Source organism: Nicotiana attenuata, chromosome 3, assembly GCF_001879085.1.
Source record: "Nicotiana attenuata strain UT chromosome 3, NIATTr2, whole genome shotgun sequence".
NCBI classification, from domain to species: domain Eukaryota; kingdom Viridiplantae; phylum Streptophyta; class Magnoliopsida; order Solanales; family Solanaceae; genus Nicotiana; species Nicotiana attenuata.
This window is the reverse complement of record NC_031991.1, coordinates 72,453,361-72,462,383: the sequence shown is the minus strand read 5'-3', so window position 1 is coordinate 72,462,383 and position 9,023 is coordinate 72,453,361.

Here is a 9,023-nt window from a genome sequence, read left to right as displayed (position 1 = left end):
ATATATATATATATATATATATATATATATATATATATATATATATATATATATATATAATGCATGTCCGACTCATGGAATCACGTTCTAAACCTTTCGGAGTGTCGTAAGGTCTTTGCACCTCGATTAGCATTATGGACATCATACCATCAATATGAACTTCCCTAGGACTCAAGGATCATAAATACTTTCTTAGAGTAACTTTGTACGGAAAGAAAAACATGGACAATCTTAGTTGCTAGGAGTAGAGTCATTATGAAATAGCGTATCGTTTATGTTCATTTCATTTTAGATCATGCCAAAAGAAAGAAGAAAGTGCCTTAACATACCTTAACTCCGTTGAGTCCTTAATGCCTTCCAAGCAATTCTTCAGACAACTCAATTTAATCTACCGCGGCATAAGGAGATTCAAAATCAGTGCTGAGTAAAGGCTATGTCCGCAACTTAAACTAGTAGCTTGTTTACGTAAATTTTGGCAGCATCTCCCCTATAACAAGGCCATCCTCCAATACCATATACCAACGACAGCAAGAACACAACAATAACAACATGTAATCATCATTTTCCAACCTTATCTCCATCACAATATACCACAAAACAGCCCACACGCCCTAATCACTTCATACATAAAACGACAACCAAAGTAGTGTCCAACAACCTAAAAAAATGTAACGACGAACGACCAGACAACCACCCTGCCATTATGTGGTGTTTCTCCACACTCTTTCTCCTCCCAAACTCCATAAAAACATTAGCAAAATAGATAACCGAATAGCAACACAAAACAAACCACAAAATAGTCCCACAAGTTCAACAACTCAAAACTGATTTTTCGGTTTACTAAAACATGTTTCGACTTGTCTTTTCTTTCAAATTGAGCAACACAAACAACAACACATAATTAAGCCTCTTATCCTATAAACCAGTCATCAATTCAACTTAAAAATAATTTCACAACCAGCCAACAGTGATGCAACAACAAACAACATACTACTCATTCGAAACTCGCCAGGTCTAGTCTTTACGGTCGAGTTACAACTCGTACAAGCATAGATAATGGAAGGAGAAGAATAAAATTACCTTGGACTGAGTAGAATCACGAAACCTAGTCCTTCTCCATCAAAAATAAGCCCCCTAACGCAGCTACATGAAGGAGAAAGAGAAACTAGCAAGCTGTCCGGACTTTTCGGCACTAGAATCACGTCGTAACACTAGAAATACCCTAGGGTTTGTGTGGGATTTTTAGGGAGGAGTTTCAGGGGTTCAATTAGGTTTTCTTGGTCTGAAATATAGGTGAAATAACTGAGTTGATAGTCCCTTAAAAGTCCCCTCTTGGCCGACTTTGGGGCTTTTAATTTTGTCCTCTTATTTTGGCAAGTAGGTGATGCACCTACTTGTCACCTACCAATCTGCGCAGTCTCGTGAAAATGCGAATATATCTATACTCCGATATCGTATTGAAGAACGGTTTAATGATTTAGAAACTAGACTCATAGATCTTTAATTTTATAGGTAGAGCATCCCCTAATTCCAAGTCTATTGGGAGAAAAGCTCAGTTACATTTGACCTAATTTTCAGCACAATTATGAATGGAACTTGTGATGACCTTTTCCAACTTTTGTTCCATAACTCACTTGACTTCAAAACATAAACATAGACTCGGTGTACGAGGGCGACTCGATAATGTCTATCACACCAAGTGCCTCCTTCGGGGCACTACCGGCATCCCGGTAAGTCTCAGCCCCGGCTTCCTCATCGACCTATTTAGCCTGAGGAAGATTGGTCTCGTGGGTCTCTTGTTCAATGGCCCCCTACTCTTCGGGGGGCGACGGTTCGCGGGCCACAAGAGGCTCTTCCCCCTCAGACTCGTCCCTAAGTCGATAGAGCAAGTCCGAGTCTAGTGCTTGGGAGCTAGAGTTTCCTTTGGCTTACGCACTAGCCTTCTCCTTGGTTTCTTTTTCATCCCGGGAACTCGTAGCCCTCCTCCTTTTCCTCTCTTCAGCCTACCCCGGAGCAGGAGACTCAATAGTCAAGTCCTCGTTCCCGACTAGAGGCCTAAGCTCAACGGTCTTAGGCAGACCTGCAAAAGAAAATAAAGGAGGTAAGAACGCGATGCTAGGAGAAAAAGTTCAATATGACTTGATCGGGAAAGAAACCTTACCATGGGAACGGGTCTCCCAACCGCTTTTCGAAAGTTTGTTCCATGAGCGCTCAGAGTAGGGCATCTGTGACCCAATACCCTTGACCCACTCCTTGAGCCGAGGAATAGTGTTCAGAACTCGAGCAAGAGCTGCACCACAACAAGCACCGATAAGAAAGGGAAAGATAAAAGCATAAAATTGATACTTAAACGTGATACGTTCCACCTCTCAAGGAACAGACTCCACTTGGCGGGTACCAGGTCGGCGGTCCTCACCCGAACGAAACGTCCTTGCCAACCTCAATCCTGATTCTCGTGGATGCACGAAAATGAGGCTTTGCCGTCCCGGCGTAAAAGCTTTATCAGTCCCCCCCCCCCCTCCACAGAAGATTCGGGGACTGTATAAGAGGAGAAGATGATCGATGGTGAACGAGCAACCATCGAGTTTGTTCACAAAGAATCGGAGGAGCATCACGACCCTCTATAACGATGGATGAATTTGGCCGAGACATACGTCATACCTCGTGCAGAAGTCTAAGATGATCGCGTCCACCGGACCCAATGTAAAGGGATAAATGTAAACACTTAGATATCCCTCAACATGAGTGGTAATGGCCTTATCAGGGTCGGGGACAACTATATCTTTGTCGGCCCAATTGTAGTCTTTTCGGACCGTCTCACATCGACCTTGTACAGAGGAAGGCTTCTCAACCTTGAAATTGTCATCTATCGACCAACCCCCAGGAATGAACGCTTTCAAAAGGGCTCTTCGGGCGGTTCATCAACAGCCACGTTAGGGGTTGTCTTCTTGACCTGAGTGGTCGGCCGCGGAGAAGAAGGAGCATCATTTTGAGGAACGGAGATAAAAATTCTAGAAAGTATTAAAGTCCTGAAGGTATGAGGGTAGAAGATTTGGTGTAAAGTATAAAATGGAAAAATTAGGAGATATTTATAGAGGTTACGCGACGTTTCGCGTTCAGGAACAACTAACCGACGGTTGACATGCATTTACAAGCGACTATGACATGACTACCGAGACGTTTCAAGTTTTTGTCGTTTCTGACACGGCGTGTCGGAGAAGGAATCAGGGAGCTCATGTCGTTTCTTATCAACTTACTCTTCGAGAAACGAGGGGACTATCTGTATACAGGTGGAACCGGGCTCATGGTACATCCCGGTCTCCGATAAGATAAGCCAAGCTCGAGACATGATGACATGGGACCGAAATCGAGGCAAGGGCCTCGTCGAGCCAGAGTCCGAAGGAATGACGCCGCCCTCGGGAATATCGGGGTCATAGTCCGCAATCGGTCCTAGCCCTGAACGACCTCAAAGAACACTGTAGGGCAATCAAGCACGACCAACAGAAGGTCGTAATACCCGCGACCGGCCGGATATCATGGCGTGGATCTCGATACGTATCGATGAAGAACCGGCAATCAGTTAAACGGAAGATTATTTACCTTTTGTGGAATTGTATCTAGAGTAGGATTTCTCTATTATATAAAGGGGGTATGATAATTCATGAAACACATTGTAACACACATTCCAAAGTAATATAGTATTATTTTCTCTATTATTAGCTCTTTTTCTTATTCATCAGTGCTGGCTATTACGAGCCCGGATCGAGGGTGAATATTTTACCAAGACTGGAATTATCCTCCTCATGTGGTTTGAATTCATTTCATCTTTGTTTGCTCAATCTAACTCAATTTATCGCTTTTATTAAATTAATCCTCGTATCCTTAAAACCACTTACAAATTTAATTGTTATTCGATCTGTGGGTAAACAGTCTTAATTCTTAATTTGCACCTGAGACATTGTCCTCTAGCTTAAGCATTGTTCTCTGGCTTACACTGAAACCCAATGTTGTGACATGTAACCAAAATCTAAAGCTTGGGACAAAATGTCATCCCGATAAATTACATGGTGATCTAACAAGTTCAACGAATCAACACTGTGTTATGTAATATGGTACAATGAGAATCGCAGCGCGAGCTTCCTATTGAGAACATGGATGTACAATGAGAATCGCAGCGCGAGCTTCTTTGGCCATTCGTGTTAAATTAAAAAGGTATTTTCAAAAATGACTATTGTTTAGCAACTATTAACTTCCTATAACTACCATATACATAATTACTTTCTGTAGCTACCTTTCAGTTGTTATGGTAATATATTCGATGTGTTCGAGCTACTGCATTCATGAATATAGTAGCAAAAATCGGCTAAAAAACAGGGCAGTCCTGCTGTCAGCTGTTGTATTCACATGTATTCATACCATGTATTCATGAATACAACGTAATAATAGGTCTCTTCAGTTGTTATATAACGGAAAGTTGCTAATTTAACGGGGTACACTCCTAATATAACTCACCTAAATCAATTATAACACACAACATTATCAATCCAATTAATGGAAAGATTTATGAGACGCTAAACACAAAAAAAAAATCATTATTCGGGGTTTCAGTCCCTCTTTTTTTTTTCTGATACAGTTCAAGTTTTTTTCTAACATTGTTCGATGTATTCAAGTTAATTTTTGTATTCACAATTTTTTATTTATTCCTAATACATGGCATTACTGCTTTATTGAGTATATTTCATTGGTTGTATTCATTGATTTTCTATTTGTATTGAGAGTATTTTACTGTATTTCATTGTGTTATTGTTTTAAATACAGATGGATACAGTTATGTTGAAAATACAGATAAATACAGTTAGATTGAATGCATAACTAATTTATGAATAACTTCAAAATGATAGAACTAAAAATATATTTAAAAATGTTATTGTATGAACTCAAATACATATAAATACATCTAAATACAACAGTCAAAAATCGCTGTACAAAATAAAAATCAGTGTATGCCTTATCGAATACATATAAATACATCTAAATACAAGAAGAGAAAACCACTATATAAATATGTATGCCTTAGCGAATACATATAAATACATCTAAATACAAGAAGAGAAAACCACTGTACAAACTAAAAATCAATGTATGCGGATCCGAATACATATAAATACATCTATAATTAGGGTCATTGCGTATTTTTGTTCTCCTTTCGACTTCAATGGTTGCTGATGAACCTGCAAATACATTTCAATTGTTATATGTGAATCGTTTAACCCATTTCCCCAAACCTAATCCTAATCTCGTTAGCCGCTGCCACCAACTCCTCCGTCCTTTCTTCTTCCATGTCAACATTCAAAATCAATTCGGCTATGAATAGACCATGTCCGCTCCACTTTGGGAAAAGATACAACTCATATCAGAAACTTTGATCAAGAGATTTTGAAACTCATGTTAACAGAGATGAAATCCAGCAAATCTACTCTAAGGTTTGAGAACAATCTAGAGAGAGAACCTGCAAATAAAGGAGAATTGTGGTTCAACAATGGGGAAGACAATAGCGTTGTGAGAGAGAGAGATCTTGTAGAGAGAATAAGATATTATGCGGTGATTTTGGGAGAGAATAAACTGAAAGAATGAGAGAGAAAAATATTAGACAGCGTATTTTAATGGCTTAATGGTAGGAAATGACCATAAATACATATTTTGCTATAAAATTGAAAGGTAGTTATAGAAAATAATATTTTAAAACGGTTTAATTTATAATAAATATGGTGTAAAGCAATTTCCTAAATTAAATCACGTATCTTTTAAACAACGTACAAATTTAATTGTTACTCATTTTAAGGGTAAACAAAACTGTATTGTATGGTATTGTTACTTTAAATACAATATTTATTTTGATTGTTACTTAAATTTTATTTTGTCGTATCATTAAATCCATCATTATATGCACTTTATGGAACGATCGGTTTTTTTCCTTTTATCTTGCGCTTCTTTATTATTAAGTAATTTTATTTTTGTTATAAAACAATAAAAGAAGAAGAAGTGTACAACAGAGAAAAGTAGAGAGAGAACTCTCATTGCTTTGGGATCAATTACAATAGAATAGGACCACTCTATTTATAGGAAAAGAGTGACTTAAGCACCAAGTAAATCCCTACAATCTCTCTAAAATACAAACATTCACCTTAAATAAAACTCTATTTATAACACTCCCCCTTGAATTTCTATTCAACAGATAATGTGCCTCGTTAAAACCTTAACTAAAATAAAACCCAGTGGAAAAAAAATTCTAGTGAAGGAAAAATAGTACACATATCTAACTATGCGCTTTTTGGTTGCCTCGTTAGAAGCCTTGCAAGGAAAATCCAGTTGGACAAAATTTTGTAAGGGAAAAAGATTACAACGCGTATTAACTCCCCTTGATGAGAGCATCAATTCACATATTTTAAGCATTTGCATTCCAATCTTGTGCACCATCTTCAAAAGATCTTTGGTAGAGATTTGATAAACAAATCAGCCATATTAACTTGAACGAATTTGTTTCACCTTGAAATCCTCATCCCTAATAGATGTATTGTCTTTATATGATCTTGTTGGAATCGTCAGTTCAATATCTTCACATAGAGGTGAAAACTCTTGCTATCATATTATCATGCCTATAGTTATAGCAAGATATATTTGTGCACAAATTGCACTGAGTAAGTAGTACTTCAAGATCAAGAATTGCGTATGCTTCAAGCAACTTAAATCCTTCATGGATTGTCATATAAGACATATAATAGACTTTAGATGCATATCAAGTTTTCATGTCATGCTAGACATATAAGATATCGAAAACTGATTGCACATACCACTGACTATATACTTTCAAGTGTTTGAACTACATGTTTAAACTACATGTCTTTCATATGAAACCAATTCTATTTTAATTCTTTCTTCAAACTTAAGATCATCATATATATTTAACGCTATTATAGATGTCGTCGACAAATATTTTATATCGGTTTCAACCTCCTAATTTTTATATAGACATAACATAGAGATCTCTTCATTCATATTTTCAGGTACCTGAATCTATCATGAGATTTTATGAAGTGTTATGTCATGTGATCTTCTAGATCACTTGCTTCCTTTATTATGATCATTTTGATCATTTTTGCTCATCTTCTTTATCAAGAAGTTTATTTGAAACCGATTTGTCTATATGCTTTAACCATACCATAGACTTTGTCCTTCTAGGACTTAATAAGAGCATTTGCAATGATAATATAGTTACTTTCTTTGGGTCAGCAAATGCGTCTGGCATGCTTTGCAATATATTGCAAATGAATTATCTTTTTATGAATTTCAGGTTTATATTATCTTATTCGAAGATCTAGATGTAGAAATGATAATTCACTCCACAGAACTTTTTCTCAATTGTTGTTCCTGTCTCCTCCCCATGTTAGAAAAACTAACTTTCTTCCTCAATTTTGGGAACCCATCTTTGTGAATTATGGTGTAATGAAAATATACACCACGCATCAATAATAATAAGATGAGTTATTTGGTTCCTGACCCTGAACCACTTATGAGGGGAGAATGCAATATACTTTCGTATATAACGTATATCAAACTGATATAGATAACTTTGTTCATATTAGCAACAATTTAGCTATTAAGTGGAGGCACTCAATAAATTATTTTGCTAAATCAACTGTAATGTAAACCAACTCATCAAGATGAACTTCTTGAATAGAAAATCTGGAAATTATGCTCGAAATAACATTATTGAGCAAGTTACCTCGCAAAATACCGTATTGCGGGTTAATAATAATTGCACATGTAACTATCTCATAGATGCATATTATGTGGTATGCATTGCAGGTGTATGGGCCCACATTCACCTTTGATCCAGCATTCATGGGATTCAATCCCAATTTTAGTTGAGATATTAATTAATGAGAACAAGCAACATAAGAGAATTCATAAAGAACTTTGTAGTTCTTTAATATTTACCCGTGTGAATTCTCTTTTATTTTTGCACATCATACTTAAATCAACAGGGCTAAATGAATTATGCCACCTAAATAAATTATCAATATTGATAAACTTCAAGTTTACACCATGAGGTGTGCAATTACCAATAAACTTCAAGTTTAGTATGATATGGGTTTTTATATCAATAAACTTCCACTTTAGTGTGGTATTCTTTTATTTGTGTAGTACAAGCTAGAGAATAAAGCGGGTAGCTTTTCACATATATATTATCCTGATACAAGTTGCAGTAATAGAAGATATTGAATCTTTCCTTTATTTATAGTCTCAATATAATCAACCGCTTTCGCGTATACTTTGGAAACTGAATAAGTTTCTTTGAGACTTACTACAACACAATACCTTATTGGTAATCAATTGTGTTTCTCTAAAATAGTATAATTGGCTCTTGCAGAGTTCTCAATTAATTTTGTAGTACCACATATTCATCAACATCCATATGGTGAATATCTCTTTTAAAGAGAAAGTTATATCATTATGGTTATGGTCAAAATTATATGCAAGATCTGTTTCTTGCATTACCGTTGTCTTTTAATAATCACAACGCCAAAATATCTTGGCGTACAATAAGTACGTGACCAAATGATCATTTATGCCATAATAATGACATTATTTTCTTATATCATCTCAAACCTCCTTCTAAAGGTGAGTGTGGTATATTCACTACCACTAGCTCGTTCATATTCTTCCAAAAATAAATATGTATTAATAAATCACATGTTGTTACATGCACATCATGAATGAACCATAATCATTTATATGTGCTTTACAAAATCTCATGTCAAATTGATGACAAACATTACTTTCACAGAGTGATTATTTTGAGAATCCTTGTTATTCTCATTATCATAATGATGACGATTATAATTTCGTCTATTACCACGTCCACATCTATTGATACCTTCACGGTAATGATTTTGTCTTCTTTCAGACTTATCACATATTGCTACCACATTCTCTTAAGGGAATGAGAATGAAGCAAATTC